The 22774-nt window shown below is 40.5% G+C and overlaps 1 protein-coding gene and 1 non-coding gene across 3 annotated transcripts in view; both read right to left on the bottom strand.

The window, feature by feature from the left end:
• Positions 1-22774, bottom strand: part of MACROD2 (mono-ADP ribosylhydrolase 2) — a 1976756-nt gene that overhangs the window by 758749 nt on the left and 1195233 nt on the right. The gene's annotated exons all lie outside the window — the stretch shown is intronic.
• LOC132350049 (U1 spliceosomal RNA) lies at positions 7219-7382 on the bottom strand. Its single transcript, XR_009497806.1, has one exon. It is a non-coding gene; the product is annotated as a U1 spliceosomal RNA (small nuclear RNA).

Here is a 22774-nt window from a genome sequence, read left to right as displayed (position 1 = left end):
AAATCACATAGTTACACTTTGTGTGTGTGTGTGTTTGTGTGTGTCTGTGTGGTGAGAACTTTTAAAATTTACTACCTTAGCAATTTTCATATACTGTACAATATTATTAACTATAATCACCACACTGTACATTACATCCACAGAACTTATGTATCTTATAACTGGAAGTTTGTGCTCTTTAATCACCTTCACCCACCCACTCCCACTCCACCCTGGTAACCACCATTCTGTTCTTGGTTTCTATGAGTTGATGATGTCCCAAAAGTCCTGTAGGCTTTATTCACTCTTTTTTCTTTTTGTTTCACTAACTGAATAATTTAAATGATCTATCTTCTAGTTCATTGATTCTTTCTTCTGCTTGGTCAAGTCTGCTCCTGAAGCTCTCTATTGAATTCTTCAGTTCAATCATTGCCTTTTTCAGATGTAGGATTTCTGTTTGTTTGGTCGGTTTTTTGATGGTTTCTATTTCTTCATTGAATTTCTCATTTTGTTCATGCACCATTCTCCTGATTTCTTTTACTTGTCTGTATGTTCTTGTAGTTCACTGACCTTCTTTAAGAGGATTATTCAGAAACCTTTGTCAATTCATAGATCTCTTCTTTAGAGTCAGTTATTGGAACTTTATTAGTTTCCTTTGGCTGTGTCATGTTTACCTGATTTTTGTGATCCTTAATTCCTTGCAGTGGAAACTGTGCGTTTGAATAAGTGGTCTCCTCTTCCAGGTTCACTTTGGCATCCAAAGACCTTTACCAGTCTGTTAAGATTGAGGTACTGGACAATTCAGCTGGTAGTGTCTGTGGGCAAGCAGGGCTTGCTATTGGGGTCTCTAGTTGGCAAGACCACTGCCTGTATTCTGAGGTCAGGAGGTTGCCGCTGGCTGGGATCCAGAGTAGAATGGGCCTGTTCTATGGGCACAGTCAAGTGGGACTGCTGGGTGGGCTCCCCGATTGGGCAGGGGTGCTGGCTGTGCTCTGCAGTCAGGTGGGGCCACTCTCTGGGCTCTGCAATCACTTGTGGTCAGGTGAGGTGGCAAGCTGTGTTCCCTAAAAGAGTGATTCCAATGGTTGTACTCTGTGATTGGGCAGGGCTACAGCCTGGGCTCTGCAATCTCTCCTGACCTGATGGTGTCACTAGCTGTCCTCCATGTTTAAGTGGGTCTGCAGGCTGTGCCCCAGTGTAGGTCGGACCGTAGCCTGAGCTTCGCAATCAGGTAGACCACTGGCTGTGCTCTTCTGTTGGGTAAGGTCGCTGGCTGAGCTCTCTGGTTGGGAGAGGCCCCTAGGTGTAACCCACAGTTGGGTGGACTAGACACTGTGCTCTGTGGTCAGGCAGACTTGCTGTTCAGGTCCCCTTGTTGGGTGGGGGCACAGACTATGCTCCATAATTGGGTGGGGTCACTGGCTGCGTTTGTTGGCTGGACAAGGCTGCAGGCTGTGTTCAGCAATTGGGCAGAGCCTTAGGCTGGGCTCTGCTGTGAGGCAGGGATATAGGTAGGACTCCAGAGCTGGGTGGTACTGTAAGCAGGGATCGAGCCTGCCCAGGGTCACTGTTCAGGCTATTTGGTTATATGGGGCCAGAGGCTATTCTCAACAGTTGGCAGAACTGCTGGCTTAGCTCCCTGCCCAAGCAGCACTGTATGATGGGCTCCAGAGCTTCCCAGGTTCTCTGATCAGGCTTCCTGGTCTGCTTGGACTGAAAGCTACCCTCAGCTTTGAACAGTGCTGCAAATTTGATTCTCTGCCCAGGAGAGGCTGTAGAACAGACTCCATCGCTGGTATAGCTTGTTGTCTGGGGACCCAAATTACACAGAACTGCCAACCAAGTTCCCTGGCCAGATGGGGCCACCAGCCTGGCTTTGTAGATGTTCAGAACCACTGGCTGGGATCTCTGTTTGATCAGTACTGCAAGTCCACTAAGGTCTGAGCACTGGTTGCTGTAAGCCTATTCCCCTTTTCCATCTCTAGGCTCTATCTGATCTCCAGAGGTTGATCCCTACAGATTTCCCCCGTCATCCCCAAGAGGTGAGATCTGATTGAGCTTCTCAGGAAACATACCACAATGCTGTGGGAGCTGGATGTCCACCTTGAGCGCTCTTTTTCCCACTGGAGAAATCTTAGGCTCAGGGGTGAGGGTGGCTCTGTATGGTACTGTTCCAGCCTGGAGGAAGGGCTATGCAGTCAGAGTGTAGCCACTCCTCTTACCCTTTTAATGCAGTCCTTTTCCATCTCTGTGGTCCAGAGCGGGTGCTTCAGCATCATCTCTGGGTTCTAGGATTTTCCCAGTGGTCTCTTGTCTATAGATAGTTGCTAGTTGGTCTTCTTGTGAGGGAGACTGAAGTTGGGAACAAACTATGTTACCATCTTGATGAAATCACTCTCCTAAAATAATCTTTATCATTCTTTTTCATATGTATTTCTCCAACAGAAGGACCTAGTTGGCTTTACTGATCTATAAAAAGAGTTTAACTTATTGAACTCATTCTTTGTTTTTCCCAGTGGCTGAAAAAAAATCTCACCCTTGACAATTCCCATTATAACCGGAGAAGTAGACTTAAAATTATTCCAAATTTAAGGTTAGGCCATTAATCAATACAGGATCAGAGATTCGCTGTGGGGGGTGTGGGGTTACAAATCTTCCCAGAAACCATACATCAGCTTTTATTAACAGAACATCATCTAAGTAATATAAAAAGTAAACTAAAAATCACATTAACCACTTTTGCTTTGTAGGAAATAATGTTACTAGTTATTTGAAAACTTCTACTAAATGCTAATTATGTCTAAAAATGACCAACATTGAAAAACAAGGAAGATAAGTAAGTCTCATCATAAAATGATCAAGAGGCTAAGTGAAAACTAAGAAGTAATTGCATACCAATTTATTGGGTCTTTCTGCTCTCAACTCCTAAACTATCTTCTGAACTTCACTCTCTTTGTTCTCTCACCTACTCTCTATGGTGGATTTTCAGGAGGAGTCAAACATAATTCTCAAAAATATTAAAGCATGTACATATTTCAAGATATTACATAGAAAAAATAGTATGTGAGAACAGGGAGAAAAAGGTGTGCAGGAGAAGAAGTAATAGAAGACAGAAATTTGTCTGAAGAATCAAAAGAGCCCTAGAGTCTGATTTGTAAGTTTCTTATCTGATCAAACTAATAGTCCTTCAGTGGACTGAGTGATTGGTATAATTCATCTTGCCTTTAGCAAACATGCTGATGCTCTCTCTTGTAACACATTTATTACCAAGAAAAGAACATAATTGGTATCAGTGGGAATACTTCTGGCTGCAAGTAACATCCCAATACAGCTAACTTAAACACCAAGAAAAATGTGTTTACTCAAAAAGCAAGGAGTCCTGAGATGAGGTGGCTTTGACTTTCTATAGTTTCTATCTGCCATCTTCAGCCAGTTAGGTTTGTTCTTGACATCCATCCCATAATAGTTTCAAGAGGACTGCCATAGTTCCTGGCACCATAAGAAGACACCATAATATCTAGTGGTAGAAAAGCAACTGTTGTCCTATATGAATAATTATAAAAAGGAAGAAATCCTTTTCCTGAGGTCCCCAGCCTATTTCTCTGATGTCTCATTGGGAATAACTGGACCCATTTGCCACCCACAATCCATTTGCCAATGACACAAATGAGATCTCTCTGATGGGAGGTGGGCTAATGAAGTTTATCCTTGAGCAACGTGGCAGATGGGTGAAGAGAGTTCTGCTGGGCAGGAAGAAAGGCTGAATATCTGTTAAATATGTTCCTATAATCTGGGCCAGTGTCTCTCAAACTTTAATTTCAATTTTGTTAAAATGCAGAATTTGATTGACAAATTAGAAAAGTGAGCAGAAATCCCAGATTATGGGCATCTCTGAAGCAGTGGGGTTTCTGCTCACTTTTCTAATTTGTCAAGGTCACTCTATAGTTACAAACTGAGAGAACAGGCAGAAATAAACAGGATGGTATTTAATAAGTACACTTGGGGAGAAAAATAATAAATAAACTGTACCAATAAAAGCCTGGGAATGGTGACAAATGCATATGTATGACAGAGTAAAAGGTCTCAGGGTCCCAGTGATAGCAAGCTATTTTGAAATACTGCAGTGATGTTACAGTTATAAAACTAACCCTGCCTTTGGGATGCCTAACAACGTATATATTATGTTCTGGGTTATAGAGTTTTGAAGGATAAAGATTTTGGCCCTCACATGGCACCCAGAAGGGAACTGCAACAGACTAGGGACCAGTCACAAGGAAAGGATAAAGGAAGAGGACTCCTCCTTCTAGGAACACCAAAAGGCACACCTAAGCCAACTTCAGGGCTGGATATGTCCTGACTTGAGGGGGACAGCTGGCTGTTTGTCATCTTGACAGATAGCAAAAGTGAGTGGGATTCAATAGCAAGAATGACGTGTAAAAAGACCTCATCAGGATCCCTGAGGCCAGCCTAGCTTTTGAGTAGCCCCTTGTCTTTGGGCACTTTGCTTAACTTCTCCAAGTCTCAAGTTCCTTGTTGTAAAATGAAGTAAACAACACCTTTCTTTCAGAGCTTAGTAAATGTTAGAGACAAATAGGAAATGTGTCTGGCCATAGTAGGTGCTTAATAAATGGGAATAGATATTATTGTAGTAATTTGTGATAAAAGGTTTAAATTAGATGGAGGTTCCTGTGCTGTATACAACAGGTGTCCTTAAAGAGCTACTGAAATAATAGTCCAGTGGTCACTGCACACCTGACCCCCAGGCATCACATGGAGGTCCGTTACCTCGTTACCTCCCTTACGGCTCCCTCCAGCGCCATAGCAGTGATATGAAAATGTGCTATCAACTCTTGGGGGAGGGAGTAGTGTTCTGTGAACACTGATCATTTCTCTGATCCCAGCCCCTTCCAATCCAACCAGCTCTTCCTTTTCCAACTTCCTTCTAAAGAAATGAGGGTGGCTGGGCTTCTTTCACAATAGAATTTTAACATTTAGCACATGTTATTTCATTGGTCTTCGTTAGTCATACAACTGAGCCAAGTTAAACCTGATGATTTTACTCCAAAACACTTTCACTATAAGAGTCCTCACGTCAGGCCTTGCTTTATGTATGCCCCAGGGTTTTGCAAATGTTTCCTAAATGTAAAATGGTTGCCTAGTGTGCCCTGCTTTCTCCTGGAATTCTGGCTACATTACATTTCTCTCTACTTGCAGTGCATTTAAAAAAAATAAAATAAAAAAAGGCAGTATCTGTGCTTAGACTGGGTTCCATTTCCTTCAATGCTAATGAAAGGAGTTTAAGTTTTTTGCCTAAACCTGCAATAAGTCCTCAGTGGAAGCTTCCTTCCTTAAAGGCAAGAGCTATAAAAGACTTTAAAATATATTTTCTTCTTTGTAGATAATGGCTTACATTTGAGTCTTCCTGCAGAGTGAAGAAAACCTCTAAATAGTCCTTGGAGACACATATGAACAGAAAGGCCATGGCATTTTGAACCGTCATTGCCTCCTTTACAATTACCCATATGACCTTTGGAGAAGCATCTCGGAGAAACACCTGGGATTGACAAGAAGGCTCGGCTGCTGAGCCTGGCTCCTGTCTGTAGATGCCACGACTGTTAAAATGGATTTTCAGCCATTCCTCAGACTGGGAGGTTAGGGCTTTAGCCTGATTTCAAAGAATACACATTTCAGAGCCAAAGCGCAATTCATTGTCCGATTATTACACATCAATCAACAATGCAAATCAATCTCTAAGAACACAACACAGTGGCATTTTTCAAATTTAGTAACGGGAACAAGGTAGTGAGAAATCGATGAGAAAAAGTAAAGTGTAGTAACACTCTTGCTGGGAATTATTCATTTGAATTTCCTGAGAACATTCTTATATTGGAGCAGTTTAGAAATAATTCTATTTACAAGCAATAATTAATAATGATGATGGCATTTATGAAGATGATAATGAAAAGTGCAATAACATCTTTTGAGCACTTACTATGTGTGAGACCCTGCACTAAGAGCTTTATAGGTTTTATCTCATTTAATCTCACTTAATCCAGTGCAAGAATCCTGACAAATTTTAGGGTCATCATTAGGATAATACATTTTTTCTTGATACTTAAATCTAGGACACAAGCACAACTCACCAGCCTCGAGCGCAAGCACTTTGCACTTCACCTTTTATGGCACCACACAGCACCTGGCATAGAAGAGATGCCACCAGTATTTGTTGAATGAATAAGGCAAGGTTGGCAAGATTTCAAAGTCATAAAAATCTGAATTAGTTTTATGAAACTAATGAACTTTGATAAAATACTTCAGTGCTACTACATCATTAAAAGTGATTACAGGGACTTCCCTGGTGGCTCAGCAGTTAAGAATCCACCTGTCAATGCAGGGGACACAGGTTCAATCCCTGGTCCGGGAAGATCCCACATGCTGCGGAGTAACTAAGCCCATGCACCACAACTACTGAGCCTGTGCTCTAGAGCCCGTGAGACACAACTACTGAGCCCACGCACCTAGAGCCTGTGCTCCGCAACAAGAGAAGCCACCAATGAGAAGCCCGCACACCGCAACAAAGAGTAGCCCCTGCTTGCTGCAACTAGAGAAAGCCTGTGTGCAGCAACGAAGACCCAACACAGCCAAAAAAAATAATTAAAAATTAAAAAAATTTAAAAATGATTACAGATCTTCCTCAACTTATGATGGAGTAATGTCCTGATAAACCCATCAGAATTTGAAAATACTGTAAGTCAAAAAATGCATCTACTACACCTAAACAACCAAACATCACAACTTAGCTCAGCCTAACTTAAGCATGCTTATAATGCTTACCTTAGCCAACAGTTGGGCAAAATCATCTAATACACAGCCTATTTTATAATAGTGTTGACTATCTCACACAATGTATTGAGTACTGTACTGAAAGTGAAAAACAGAATGGTTGTTTGGATCCAGAATGGTTCTAAGTGTATGGGCTGTTCACACTCGTGATTGCCTGGCTGACTGGGAGCTGCCCAGCATCAGAAGAGGGGATCACACCACATGTCGCTAGCCCAGGAAAAGATCAAATTTCAAAATTCAAGGCACAGTTTCTACTGAATGCATACAGCTTTCACACCACTATAAAGCCCAAAATCATAAGTCAAACCATCGTAAGTCAGGAACCATCTGTGCTACTTTATTTCTAAATTCTTTATAATGAGGCTTTTACTTTTTTTTTTTTTTTAATCTTTTTATCAGGGGAAAGCGCGACCGCAGTCCGCCACTACCACAAATTATGCAGTCGAGTTTCCCACATTCGGGGAAATCGCAGGGGTCAGCACATCCGGAGTGCAATGGATAAGCCTCGCCCTGGGAAAACCACCTTCGTGATCGTGGTATCTCCCCTGCCAGGTAAGTATGGCTTTTACTTTTATAATCAAAAAGTAATCAAAGTTTATACAAATTTCAATTTGCAATTAAACATTTTTAGTTCTTGGATTATTTGATTACTGTTCATCTTTCTCAGGACAGAATGAGCTCACTGAAGCCAGGAATTATGTCTGCTTTGCTCATCACTTTATCTCAGCACATAGGACAGCACCTAATACATGTAAGTGTTCAATATTGAATGAATGTATGAAGGAATGAATGAATGAACAAATGGATCCCACTCATTCTTGCTTGAGTCAAAACTTCAGAGAAGTGTGGGAAGAGTTAGAATATATGGGTCCTTCATACCAAAGGACAAGAAATAACTGTCCCGTTGTTGACATACCCCCTACATCAGTTCAACATGAGTGGGAAAGAGAAGCAGAAGTGAAGTGAGAAACAGAGCACACCCGACAACAACACTGCATCTAGAGTAGGGACTAGAGGAAAGACCAAAATCACTTTTGCAAAAGCACAGGGTCTGTTATGTCCCAAGACTGGTTCTGTGTGTCTGCGGATATGAAGGACACACAGCCACAGTGCAGCCGATCATCAATCTACTGGCATCTAACTGTGATGGGTTCAAAATGCAGACTCAGTCAGAACGGACTCTTTCATCAAAAAAGTGAAACTTTTATTTGCAACTGGACTCTCAGCCTACTACAAATTATCCTGATGGCTGTGTTCCAGTCTTACCTGTTTCCAAACAAAGATACAGTATCAACTGTCACGTGCTTCCCCATCCACGTGAATTCCTGAGATGATAACCACATTTCCTCATGCCTCCTGCTTCGTACCAGTCATGAGGCAACACTGCTTTATGAAGTCCTTAGAACTGCCTTAGCTCACTTCACCCTTAATAGAAGGGTAAAGACCTTGCAGTCATCATAACAATAGCTACTGTTTATTTAGTGCTTATATGCTAACCAACCACTGTGACAAGTGCTTGGCATACATTGTCTTCAATCCTTACAGCCTGGCTAGGTAGATATTAGTATTCTCACTTCATAGATAAAGAAACCAAAGCTCAGAGTATTACATAAATTGTTCACTATTGTACTCTTTTGTCAAGACGACTCCAAGACCTGAATTCTCCCACCATCCACTATACCCTATGTTCCTGCAAACACAGCACTCAATTGTCAGAGCCAACAATTGTATCCGGATGCGCTAAGTGACAGTGGAGAAATCAATCACTTAGCTACCCAGACTGCCCCCTCTATCTTTAGGCCTTCAGACGAAATTGCTTTTTCTTTTATGCCTAGTCAGCAGTTCTCTTAAAAAGTCAAAATCTCACCTTCTTTGTTGGCTTTCATTTTCTTGGCAATTCATTGTAGGGAAGGTGTTAGTTTGGGTAGAAAAGTTTAATTTTTAGGATCTCAGGAAATAGTGGATTTCCTTTCAAGGTCAAGGGAACAGCATGAACAAATGCAAAAACTTCCCAACAGAAGTACCATGACAGGTCCAGACCAACTAGAAGAAGGGATACTGGGAATCACAGGAAAGGGGCATTGGATGGGAAGATGGATTGGCAACTGCAAACACTAGTCAATATGAAATGTACTTATATTTGGAAGTAACTGATACAGATTAGTTTACTCCCCAAATTGGAAAAGATAATTGACCTATGATCTGAAAATGATCAATGCCTTCTTTCCGACGTGCATACTGCATTCAGAAAGTGTCTGTTCATTCCGTGCCTTCAGGACCATGAGTTCCCACCATTTACATAGTGAATGTAAACAGTACATCTTCAGCACAGTGCTGAAGAGGAACAAAGGAGCAGCCTCTTACCAGTGGTCTTGGACTTGGTCTTAACATAGACACCTTTTTGTCTATGCTAAATGCTTCACAAATTGATTGTTATAAGTATCAAAAAAAGAAATTCCTGAGAACCAGTTTACTTATCACTGACTTATGACAGAGAAACATTGACCCTATAAATCAAAATAATTTTCCCTACACTTAGCTTCTGAATGACTTCCAAGGAACCACTCTCTTACAAAAAACAATTCCAACTCTGATTTGACTAGATAAGTCCAAATATTCTGTTTGATATACACCAGGAGGTGGGAAGGGAGAACTCTGGGAAACTTTCCAATATTTTTGTGAAAAAAATTTTAATGAATACAAAGAATCATGAAATGCTAATACACTGGGACAGCACTAAAGCCTCAAAATAGAAGTTTACTTTAAACACAGTTTTATATACCCACAGACACTTTTCAAATTTTCCCTTTTTAGCACATAATTAATTTCCTAATTAACTAATTAGATATTTTAGCAGGCTTAAAGACTACAGGGGTTAAATACATAACTGTTCCATGGTTACTGTTACGGAAAAAATGGTGTTAATAAGGGTTGAGTTCTTCAAACATGTTTTTCATTTTTCCCTAAGAATATAATTCTATGTGAGGCAGTGCTTTATTACAAATGTTAGGGGTAGGCGGACTGGGAACAAATCCCAAGTCTCTAATTTGAAAATCTAGCATTTCATAGATGGAGGTATAGTGTTTCCACATAACTGTACCTCTTGTTAACAAGAGTCTGTTTATTAACCACAGTTGACCACATGGTGTCTTGGGGGAAAAGGCAGTTTGTGTTCTGAAACTATTTCTGGATGTGCTCACGCATGTTCGGCTAACTGGTTTTGGGGTGGGGAGGCCAGCCTTGCTGCCTGTGAGATGAATGGGGGAGGTTAGGACAGAAATGGCATCTTTCTCCACAGAGATTTAGGCTGCCCCTAACTTTCCCATTCATTCACTAATTTATTCACTCATCAAAGTAATCGTTCTTTCAGCAAATATGTATTGAGCCCATACTATAAGCCAGGAAAAGAATTAGGCATTTTACATGTATTATGCATTTACTCAACATCCAGAACATTTTTCTTGAGCTCCTACAATGTGCCAGTGATGTTTTAGAAACTGGTAAACAGGGTAAACATGGCTTTTACCCTCATAAACCTTTGGGGATTTTTTTGGGGGGGTGGGGGTCATTTGGGTTCCAGATTTTGTGGGGCCTGAGGTTTATACAATTTTGAAGTCCTATTTACCAAAAAGAAGATGCATTTATAAAAACTGGTCTGTCCAAGTGTAGGCCCTGAAGCTGAAGCTTTATTAACTTCAGGGGAAATCTGCCTCTGGGCTCTGCTTGCTGGCATCTCCTATTTCATAGTCTACGTTTGTGTCTCCCAACCAGGTAGGTTGCCAACCATGGGAAATTTACCTTTTTGGGGACTTAAAAGCATTTAAGTTTTTCAGAGTCTTTTAATAAATGCAAATTCTCTTAAATGAGATCACAGCTTAAGGTGTTATTATCCCCCAGGGGGGCTAGTAGGTGCCAAATAAACACTGAAGTAATTAATTAATTAAAGGTGTAAACAGAAGCCTTGTTAGCCGGGCAGAGTGTGGAAAAGTGAAGGGGAAGGGAGTTTCAGGGGCACCCACTGAAAACAATAGGGGTTGAGAAGGCAGGTGTGTGCAAAGTATGAACTGTTTTCCTTATAAATCTCGCTGGGGTCTGGCTGCCCAAGATTGACAAAGTTGCATCAAAGTCCTCAGTATTATAGCGACAGCTGCTACAGCAAATCCTAAAGGACAGGAAGGTGGCCCAAGAGCCTATGAACAAATCTCCTCTGGGGACAATTTGCAGAACAGATAATCATTCTAATGATTATCCAATCTTATTTCTTTTTTCCTTTTCTGTAATTTAATTTTAATTTTTTTGAATTTCATTTTTTTAAAATACAGATTATTAGTTATTTATTTTATACATATAAGTGTATATATGTCAATCCCAATCTCCCAATTCGTCCCACCACCACCGCCCCTGCCCCCCCCCAACTTTCCCCCTTTGGTGTCCATACGTTTGTTCTCTACATCTGTGTCCCTATTTCTGCCTTACAAACCGATTCATCTGCACCATTTTTCTATATTCCACATATATGCGTTAGCATGCAGTACTTGTTTTTCTCTTTCTGACACACTTCACTCTGTATGACAGCCTCTAGGTCCATCTACGTCTCTACAAATGACACAGTTTCATTCCTTTTTATTGCTGAGTAATATTCCATTGTATATATATACCACAACTTCTTTATCCATTGCTCTCCTGATGGACATTTATGTTGTTTCCATGACCTGGCAATTGTAATCAGTGCTGCAATGAACATTGGGGTGCATGTGTCTTTTTGAATTATGGTTTTCTCTGGGTATATGTCCAGTAGTGGGATTGCTGGGTCATATGGTAATTCTATTTTTAGTTTTTTAAGGAACCTCCATACTGTTCTCCATACTGTTCTCCATAATGGCCGTATCAATTTACATTCCCACCAACAGTGCAAGAGGGCTCCCTTTTCTCCACACCCTCTCCAGCATTGATTGTTTGTAGATTTTCTGATGATGGCCATTCTGACTGGTGTGAGGTGAAAACTCACTGTAGTTTTGATTTGCATTTCTCTAATAATTAGTGATGTTGTGCCTCTTAGCCATCTGCATGTCTTCTTTGGAGAAATATCTGTTTAGGTCTTCTGCCCATTCTTTGCTTGGGTTGTTTGTTTTTTTAATATTGAGCTGCATGGGCTGTTTATATATTTTGGAGATTAATCATTTGTTGATTCATTTGCAAATATCTTCCATTCTGAGGGTTCTCCTTTCGTCTTGTTTATAGTTTCCTTTGCTGTGCAAAAGCTTTTAAGTTTCATTAGGTCCCATTTGTTTATTTTTGTTTTTATTTCCATTACTCTAGGAGGTGGGTCAAAGAAGACATTGCTGTGATTTATGTCAAAGAGTGTTCTACCTATGTTTTCCTCTAAGAGTTTTACAGTGTCCAGTCTTACATTTAGGTCTCTAATCCATTTTGATTTTATTTTTGTGTATGGTTTTAAGGAGTGTTCTAATTTCATTTTGTTACATATAGCTATCCAGTTTTCGCAGCACCACTTATTGAAGAGACTGCCTTTTCTCCATTGTATATCCTTGCCTCCTCTGTCATAGATTAGTTGACCATAGGTGCGTAGGTTAATCTCCGGGCTTTCTATCCTGTTGCATTGATCTATATTTCTGTTTTTGTGCTAGTACCATATTGTCTTGATTACTGTAGCTTTGTAGTAAAGTCTGAAGTCAAGGAGTCTGATTCCTCCAGCTCCAATTTTTTCCCTCAAGATTGCTTTGGCTCTTCGGGGTCTTTTGTGTCTCCATACAAATTTTAAGATTTTTTGTTACAGTTCTGTTAAAAATGCCATTGGTAATTTGATAGCGATTGCATTGAATCTGTAGATTGCTTTGGGTAGTGTAGTCATTTTCACAATATTGATTCTTCCAATCCAAGAACATGGTATACTTCTTCATCTGTCTGGGTCATCTTTGATTTCTTTCATCAGTGTCTGATAGTTTTCTGAGTACAAGTCTTTTATCTCCTTAGGTAGGTTTATTCCTAGGTATTTAATTCTTTTTGTGGCAATGGTGAATCTGATTGTTTCCTTAGTTTCTCTTTCTGATCTTTCATTGTTAGTGTATAGGAACACAAGGGATTTCTGTGCATTAATTTTGTATCCTGCAACTTTACCAAATTCACTGATTAGCTCTAGTAGTTTTCTGGTGGCATCTTTAGGATTATCTATGTATAGTATCATGTCATCTACAAACAGTGACAGTTTTACTTCTTCTTTTCCAATATGTATTCCTTTTATTTCTTTTTTTCTTCTCTGATTGCCATGGCTAACACTTTCAAAATTATGTTGAATAAGAGTGGCAAGAGTGGACATCCTTGTCTTGTTCCTGATCTTAGAGGAAATTCTTTCAGTTTTTAACCATTGAGAATGATGTTTGCTGTGGGTTTTTCATACATGGGCTTTATTATACTGAGGTAGGTTCCCTCTATGTCCACTTTCTGGAGAGTTTTTATCATAGATAGGTGTTGAAATTATGTCAAAACCTTTTTCTACATCTATTGAGATGATCATATGGTTTTTATTCTTCAATTTGTTAATATGGTGTATCACATTAACTGATTTGCGTGTACTGAAGAATCCTTGCATCCCTGGGGTAAATCCCACTTGATCATGGTGTAGGATCCTTTTAATGTGTTGTTGGATTCTGTTTGCTAGTATTTTGTTGAGGATTTCTGCATCTATGTTCATCAGTGATATTGGTCTGTAATTCTCTTTTTTTGTAGTATCTTTGGTTTTGGTATGAGGGTGATGGTGGCCTTGTAGAATGAGTTTGGGAGTGTTCCTTCCTCTGCAATTTTTTGGAAGAGTTTGAGAAGGATGGGTGTTAGCTCTTTCAAAATATTTGATAGAATTCACCTGTGAAGCCATCTGGTCCTGGACTTTTGTTTGTTGGAAGATTTTTAACCATAGTTTCAATTTCATTACTTGTGATCACTATGTTCATATTTTCTATTTCTTCCTGGTTCAGTCTTGGAAGGTTAAATCTTTCCAAGAATTTCTCCATTTCTTCCAGGTTGTCCATTTTATTAGCATAGAGTTGCTTGTAGTAGTCTCTTAGGATGCTTTGTATTTCTGCGGTGTCTGTTGTAACTTCTCCTTTTTCATTTTTAATTATACTGATTTGAGTCCTGTCCCTCTTTTTCTTGATGAATCTGGCTAATGGTTTATCAATTTTGTTTATCTTCTCAAAGAACTGGCTTTTAGTTTTATTGATCATTGCTATTGTTTTCTTTGTTTGTATTTCATTTATTTCTGCTCTGACCTTTATGATTTCTTTCCTTCTACTAACTTTGGGTTTTGTTTGTTCTTCTTTCTCTAGTTCCTTTGGTGTAAGGTTAGATTGTTTATTTGAGGTTTTTACTGTTTCTTGAGGTAGGATTGTACTGCTATGAACTTCCCTCCTAGAACTGCTTTTGCTGCATTCCATAGGTTTTGGAGCGTCATGTTTCATTTTCATTTGTCTCTAGGTATTTTTTGATTTCCTCTTTGATTTCTTCAGTGATCTCTTGGTTATTTAGTAACGTATTGTTTAGCCTCCATGTGTTTGTGTTTTTTATGGTTTTTTCCCTGTAATTGATTTCTAATCTCATAGTATTGTGGTCGGAAAAGATGCTTGATATGATTCCAATTTTCTTAAAATTACTGAGGCTTGATTTGTGACCCAAGATGTGATGTATCCTGGAGAATGTTCCATGTGCACTTGAGAAGAAAGTGTAATCTGCTGTTTTCAGATGGAATGTCCTATAAATATCAACTAAATCTATCTGGTCTATTGTGTCATTTAAAGCTTGTGTTTCCTTATTAATTTTCTGTCTGGATGATCTGTCCATTGGTGTAAGTGAGGTGTTAAAGTCCCCCACTGTTATTGTGTTACTGTCAATTTCCTTTTTTACAGCTGTTAGCAATTGCCTTATGAATTGAGGTGCTCCTATGTTGGGTGCATATATATTTATAATTGTTATATCTTCTTCTTGGATTGATCCCTTGATCATTATGTAGGGTCCTTCCTTGTCTCTCGTAACATTCTTTATTTTAAAGTCTGTTTTATCTGATATGAGTATAGCTACTCCAGCTTTCTTTTGATTTCCATTTGCATGGAATATCTTTTCCCATCCCCTCACTTTCAGTCTGTATGTGTCCCTAGGTCTGAAGTGGGTCTCTTGTAGACAGCATATATATGGGTCTTGTTTTTGTATCCATTCAGCAAGCCTGTGTCTTTTGGTTGGAGCATTTAATCCATTCACGTTTAAGGTAATTATCAATATGTATGTTCCTATTATCTTTTTCTTAATTGTTTTGGGTTTGTTTTTGTAGGTCCTTTTCTTCTTGTGTTTCCCACTTAGAGAAGTTCCTTTAGCATTTGTTGTAGAGCTGGTTTGGTGGTGCTGAATTCTCTTAGCTTTTGCTTGTCTGTAAAGCTTTTGATTTCTCCATCGAATCCGAGTGAGATCTTTGCCGGTTAGAGTAATCTTGGTTGTAGGTTCTTCCCTTTCATCACTTTAAGTATATCATGCCACTCCCTTCTGGCTTGTAGCCTTCTGCTGAGAAATCAGCTGTTAACCTTATGGGAGTTCCCTTGTATGTTATTTGTCATTTTTCCCTTGTTGCTTTTAATAATTTTTCTTTGTCTTTAATTTTTGTCAATTTGATTATTATGTGTCTCGGCGTGTTTCTCCTTGGGTTTATCCTGCCTTGGACTCTGTGCTTCCTGGACTTGGGTAGCTATTTCCTTTCCCATGTTAGGGAAGTTTTTGACTCTAATCTCTTCAAATAGTTTCTCGGGTCCTCTCTCTCTCTCTTCTCCTTCTGGGACCCCTCTAATGAGAATGTTGTTGTGTTTAATGTTGTCCCAGATGTCTCTTAGGCTGTCTTCATTTCCTTTCATTCTTTTTTCTTTATTCTGTTCCATGGCAGTCAATTCCACCATTCTGTTTTCCAGGTCACTTACCTGTTCTTCTGACTCAGTTATTCTGCTATTGATTCCTTCTAGTTTATTTTTCATTTGTTATTGTATTGTTCATCTCTGTTTGTTCTTTAGTTCTTCTAGATCTTTGTTGAACATTTCTTGCATCTTCTCAATCTTTGCCTCCATTCTTTTTCCAAGGTCCTGGATCATCTTCACTATCATTATTCTGAATTCTTTTTCTGGAATGTTGCCTTTCTCCACTTCATTTAGTTGTTTTTCTGGGGTTTTATCTTTTTCCTTCATCTGGTATATAGCCCTCTGCCTTTTCATCTTGTCTGCCTTTCTTTGAATGTGGTTTTTGTTCCACAGGCTGTAGGATTGGAGTTCTTCTTGCTTCTGCTGTCTGCCCTGTGATGGATGAGGCTATCTAAGAGGCTTGTGCAAGCTTCCTGATGGGAGGGACTGGTGGTGGGTAGAGCTGGGTGTTGCTCTGGTGGGCAGAGCTCAGAAAAACTTTAATCTGCTTTCTGCTGATGGGTGGGGCTGAGTTCCCTCCCTGTTGGTTGTTTTGGCCTGAGGCGAACCAGCACTGGAGGCTACAGGCTCTTTTCTGGGGCTAATGGCAGACTCCAGGAGGGCTTATGCCAAGGAGTACTTCCCAGAACTTCTGCTGCCAGTGTCCTTGTCCCCGTGGTGAGCCACAACCACCCCCCACCTCTGCAGGAGACCCTCCAGCACTAGGAGGTAGGTCTAGTTCAGTCTCCTATGGGGTCACTGCTCCTTCCCGTGGGTCCTGATGCGCACACTACTTTGTGTGTGTCCTCAAGAGTGGAGTCTCTTTTTCCCCCAGTCCCGTCTAAGTCCTGCAATCAAATCCCACTAACCTTCAAAGTCTGATTCTCTGGGCATACCTCTCCCATTGTTGGACCCCCAGGTTGGGAAGCCTGATGTGGGGCTCAGAACCTTCACTCCAGTGGGTGGACTTCTGTGGTATAATTGTTCTCCAGTTTGTGAGTCACCCACCCAGCAGTTATGGGATTTGATTTTATTGTGATTGTGCCCCTCCTACCATCTCACTGTGGCTTCTCCTTTGTCTTTGGTTGTGGGGTATCTTTTTTGGTGAATTCCAGTGTCTTCCTGTCGATGATTGTTAGCAGTTAGTCATGATTTCAGTGCTCTCATTAGAGGGAGTGCACGTCCCCATATCCTGCCATCTTGAACCATTCTCCTGTTCCTTTTTGATATACACCAACCGTGATTTTCCAATCTTGACTATAACTTTATTCCAAAAAATTACCTTTAGAGCCAGACAATATTTATCATTAGTTAGCCATTTCACCTTAAAATGTACTTATCTGTTTACTTTTCAGTTAGAAACAATACATGGATCTCAACCAGCCATAGGCAGCCACAGGGAGATGGGTGGATGGGGGAGGAGGTTGCGGGGGTGGTAGCTAAAGAATGGGTGAATGGAAGTCTGGGAGAGGATGAGACAGGGCCAGATCCCAAGGGAAAGCCTTGTCCAAGCACAGGAAGAGAAAGGTAAATGGAGACATGTTGGCTTGGCTAGCCTATGTAGTCAGACCCTCTGCATGAGGAAGAATCATGGACGTGCTCTGTGGGAAGGTTCAATAGTGAACATTGTTATCTATGTCCTGTGGAGAACTGTGAAAGCAGTGATTTATAATCTGACAAAAATAATTTAAACATATATAAGAAGCTCCCATCTGAACCGCATATTCAGTCAAGAGGATTTGCAAATGAATGCTGTTGACAATTTTACCACCCTCCTCCATTCAGAGGAGGCTGATGGAAATCTTGTGGTTCTGGAGTTTTAAGGGAGATAATTCAGAAGGCATTCCTCTCCTGAGGAGACAATGAGCAGAAAGAAAAAAATCAATTCTGTTATGGTCTGATGCTTCCTGTTTCCCAAGGTCTGGAGGGAAGGCATTTTTTCTGGGGAGTTCATGGGTGGAGATTCCGGCTGCTATCTTGGCCATGACCCTGAGGGAAACATGGTCACTCATTCATTTACTTTTTCAATAGTTAATTCATTCCCTCAATCATAACCCTTAAGACTTCTAGATTCTCATAGTCTGATCCCTATACTCATGCAGAGAAACAGTTCAAACAGGAGGGAAGGAAGGAAGGAAGGGAGGGAGGGAGAGAGGGAGGGAGGATAGAAGGCGAGAAGGAAGAGGAAAGAGGATTCCCAATTTATATTTAAATACAATTTTAATTTGGAAGAATTTTAATCTTTCAAAGCTGTTTCTTGAAAGATACCACCAATATCAGAAGTCTCAATAATCATCTTGTACTCCATTTCTTCTGTTTTCTACCAGTTTTCTGAAATCCTGCACTGCTCTTGGATACCTCCTTCTCAAACAGAACACAGCAAATGAAACAAATCTAAAACTCTCCCTCCTCTATCTTCACATCTCAGCCTCTCCCCATCTCTTTCTCTATCCTCTCTCACTAACTTCCCACACTCACCTCCCACCTTCTGATTTTTGTTTGTTTGTTCTGCCCAGTTTCCAAATCCAAAGGAGAAAAGCCTAGAAATCTGTTGATGGGAGGGTGCAGACAGAAGGAGAGGATAGTGGCCTCCCCCCGGGAGTTAGGTCAGAGGCGGGATGCTCATAAGTGAATGTCTGACACTGTTCCATGTTCACTACATACCCTGGACAAAAGTTTTGAGATCCTATTTTGTGCCAGGCATTATGCCAGGCTCTGTGGACACAAAGGTAGCCAAAGTGCTGTCCCTGCCCTCCAGAAACTGAGCAATCTGCTGCAGCAGTCAAAAAAGCAAACAGCAAATTACAATGCTCTGAGATAAAGTCTCTTCCAGATTTGAGCAGAGAACTTTGGGGTCTCTGGAGGTTGGGGGGGGAGGGGGTGAGTTCCCAGGAGGCAGGGGAGAGCTTCTGAGTTGAGGTAACCTCTGAACCACGGTTATGAGGAGTTCGCCTGGTAGGGGTGGGGACGCAGAGGGGAGAGGAATAGAAGGACCGTTCTGCACACAGACATGTGAGGGACCCTGAAGGACAGAGAGATTTCCACTGAGGCCCTCGCATGGCCTTGCTCCTGCAACTATCTCTTCTTTTCCATTGTCTCTAGCATATGCCTTTAGCCCCTACTCTCTCCACCTCTCCTAATAAAATCCAAATTGTTCAAACAATGGCTGCTAATCCCCAAGAACAACTTCTCCCTCTTCCTGCTAAAGCCTATAAACACTCTACCCTGCTTCTCCAGTTAGAATCTCTGCCCAGCCTTCTCATGTCCTGCTACTCTAGAATAAAACAGAGGCTCACACTAATGGTGCTCTTGCTAGTGGTTGATTTTCTTCCATGGAGAACAGCACAGAGGTAGACCCAGATATCCCATTTGGGTAACTGTGAGTAGTTCTGTGCGGGTGAGCCAAAAAGTTGGGGATGCGAACAAGCGTGGTGGGTGACAGGGTCTTTGAGGTGACCAAGAGACAGCCAGATTATGGCCGGCCTTGAAAACCATCTTCAGGATTTGAGGCTTGGTACAGAGGACCATGGATTCGTCTAAGGGATCCATTGGGGATCCGTTAAAACAAGAAGCAAGTGGCATGGAACTGAGACGTGGAAAATTTATGGTTCTGAGGATGGGTTGGAGAGGAAGGGAAACAGAGGCAGGGAGCACAGGTAGGAGGTAACTGAAGCTCTCCAGGTGAGAGGAGAAGGCATCTTGCCACTGCCTTTCCCCACCTGGGTGGTGAGGATGCCATCGGGGACTCTGGCCAAAACCTGCTAACGGTAGTCAGCAAGAGTGTCGTCCTCGCACCTTTAACTGTATAATCTTTATCTGCCTGATTACACAGGAGAGTCTCTTTAATCATCAGCACAATGTATGGCACATGGTAAGTATTCAGTGTAAGTTCATTGTATGGAATTGAAATATTTTGGAAGCTACCAAGGCCTCAGGTTTATTTAGGTGAACGGCACTATGAAAATATACCATCCCCAGAACCTGAAGAAACTTGTATCTTTTCACTTCCTCTTGCTGTGATAAAGGAACATTACAATAGCAACAAAACTTTTCAAATCAACACAATGTTTTTGTGACAGTGTGCAATCCCAGCTTATGAATTTTTTTTTTTTAGTTTATTAAGAGATGTTTAAAAAAAAAAGTTACCCACATTTTCCAATTCTGCCACCATCTGGGCAAACAATGTAAATATTTACAAGCAAAGTCTTAAGGCGAAAATGTAGGTTCTGCGGTATTTTGAAACCTGATAGTGTCGCTTTTCACAATGGCCTGTGGTTTCCCTCCATTGTGCTTCCTTACAAAGCCTTTGAACAAGCATGTGACACACTCAGGGAGCGTTAGCAGATGCTAAAACATTTTATTAGCTGATTTATTAAGCTATTGAGGGTCATTCTTTGAAAAATGGAGAGAGAAATCCAGACACAACAGAAGTTAGAGAAATCAGAAATCAACCTTTGGTACAATGGTAGCTAGTCACTTTTTTTCTCTTTGTTAACATACCAAGGTAATTCAAAACAGATCGATGTCTGTGTGAATGCTTATAGCCTTTTTTTTTCTTTCCAGTGAGAGAAGGTTCAGGAAAAGTAGAAGAAAAAAAAAAAAAGGAAAGAAAGCAAGAGAGAGAGAGAGAGAGGAGGGAGGGAGAAAGAGAAGAGAATACAGTGGTACAGTGCCGTTGGCATATTTACAGCAACTACAAATTTAACTGGAACCTGCTTGTGATTTGTCCCTTTGCAGATCTGCTATTAAGAAGCAACTTTGTTTCTACATGCAGCTAAAATTACATAGAAAAACTGAGTCACATGATAACACCCTTATCTAAACATCTTGATAGAAGGAAGTTTGCCAAGAAAGGATGGCTTATGGTTTAGGTGGAGTGGGACGGGTCAATATGTGGCTGGATTTGAGGGGCACAGGGAAGACATCTCAAAATTTCCTCATCGGATGGCTGGAAGTTAGCATCTATTCTTTCAGGTAATGCATTTACCTTCTCTGGGTCCCATTTTCAGATACAACTGGTCCTGGAAAAGTGAATGGAAGCAAGTCGCTCCCCATTTAGTGTGAATGTGTTTTTACTATGTCCTCCTTAGGACAGGCAAACTAAAGCATGATGAGAAAACTGGGACCAGGGAACCAGAGGAGAGCTTGCAGGGTGATCAGATGGCCACTGCTTTCCACCTCTTCCCTGAAATTCTTCAGCGAAGGAAGAGGAGATCAACTACATTTACTTTACAATTTTCCCAGGTTCTGCTGTTGCCGAAGAACATCGCAATCTGACTGTTAATTCACAGAGTGATTTTCATTTACAATATATAAACTATAACATGTTAATAATTGGAAGGAACTCTACTCACTGACCTTTTAGAATCCCACCAGATTATAAACCATCAAATATCTGATTGAAAACAGTCCACAATCTGGCTTTTCTTAAAATACTAAGTTTTATTTTGAACTTCCTTTTTATTACAAGAGCCACCTTCCATTAATATTCGCAAAGCAAAAAGGCGCTATCAGAGGAAACAGGAAGAAGCAGAAATTTTGTCAGCCAGATTGGCCTAACCTTGACTTTGTTGTGCAAAGTATCGGCTCTAAGAGGCCTGTTCATTTTGTGGGAGCCAAATCTATTGCTTATAAGCCTCTGCCATTTAAAAAGTCATGATGGGCAGTTCACGCTGCTCATTAATACTCAAGCAATTGATATTTGTTCTGGATTTCAACGTCTAATTAAAGCTGAGTGGCTAGATTTGCATACAATAAGCAATAGAAGTGACTTGCATCCTCAGTCCCACAGGCATAATCAGCTTCACCATACAGTATCATTAAAACTCGCATGCTAATTATAGCTAATTGGTCCCTGTAAATAGAAGCCTTTTCATTCAGCATATAGACTTTCCTTCAAAAGCCCAAACCCTGCTATTCATCTAAAAAGACCCAAGATGCTTAAGTCACCTTAAAAGAAAAATTGTTTAGGAAAGATTCTGTGTGTGTGTGTGTGTGTGTGTGTGTGTGTGTGTGTGTGTGTGTTTCCCCAAGATACAAAAAAATCTGGGTTTCTTTATTGAAAGGATTCAGATCCTCAGTCAAAGCAAAGCAATTTGTTTTAACCTACTAATTAATTGTACTTGTTGGTAAAATATGAAATTGCCCAATTAGAAATGAATAAAATAAGCATTCATAGTTTGGGGGGATTAAACAAATATTATTAATAGATTAAATCCTGGAGTGGCCCTTTTGAAATTGTTCTCTAATTAATCCTAAAGGACCACATGAAAAGTGAAATATTGGACAGCTTTGATATGGAAAACCAAACTGGCCTTCTCCAAAATCAGTGCTAAATACTATAAATCTAATGATCAATTGTCAACAGTCAAAAAAAAAAAAGAAAAGGCTAAAATAAATGCTGTATATAAATGGATTACTAGAGCAACACCTCACTTATTTTGTATTTAGAGCTCCCCTGGTTTGCTGCTGCATTAAACTGAGCCTGGAAATTTCTAACCACGGCAGCTCATACAGCAAGGCCAAGAGTTTGAGGTGTGGTCATTATTTTACCACCACCTTGGAAATAATGCTAAAAAAGATTGAATAACCCCGTGGCCCATAGTTTATTACCCACTGGGAAAGCTCAGCTATAAAAGAGATTTTAAATTAACAAACATTTCTGGATGTGACTTGTTTTGTAAAAAGAAAATTAATATCAGAGAGAAACGTGAAGCCAAGTAAACAATATATTTTTTAACAGCAGAAATCGTTTAGACAAAAAAGTGTTTCAAGAGAGATTCCATTCCATTTTGCTCCATCCTGGTGCTTTCCCTTCTCTGCCTGCAACCTAAGAAGGAAAGTTGTAGATGATGCTTCTTTCAGACGCACCTTGCTCAGCCAGTGAGATGGTAGATGGTGATGGCTCCCAGATTACATTTCATGTCTGGGGTAAGAGAGGAAAGGAATGGAAGAGAACAAAAGAAAACGGGGAGAGAAAAAGCTCCTGGAGTAAAGAAGGGAATTTC

The sequence above is a fragment of the Balaenoptera ricei genome, chromosome 15 (genome assembly GCF_028023285.1).
Source record: "Balaenoptera ricei isolate mBalRic1 chromosome 15, mBalRic1.hap2, whole genome shotgun sequence".
NCBI classification, from domain to species: Eukaryota; Metazoa; Chordata; class Mammalia; order Artiodactyla; family Balaenopteridae; genus Balaenoptera; species Balaenoptera ricei.
The sequence above is the reverse complement of the archived record's forward strand: the minus strand, read 5'-3'. Positions and strand labels throughout refer to the sequence as shown.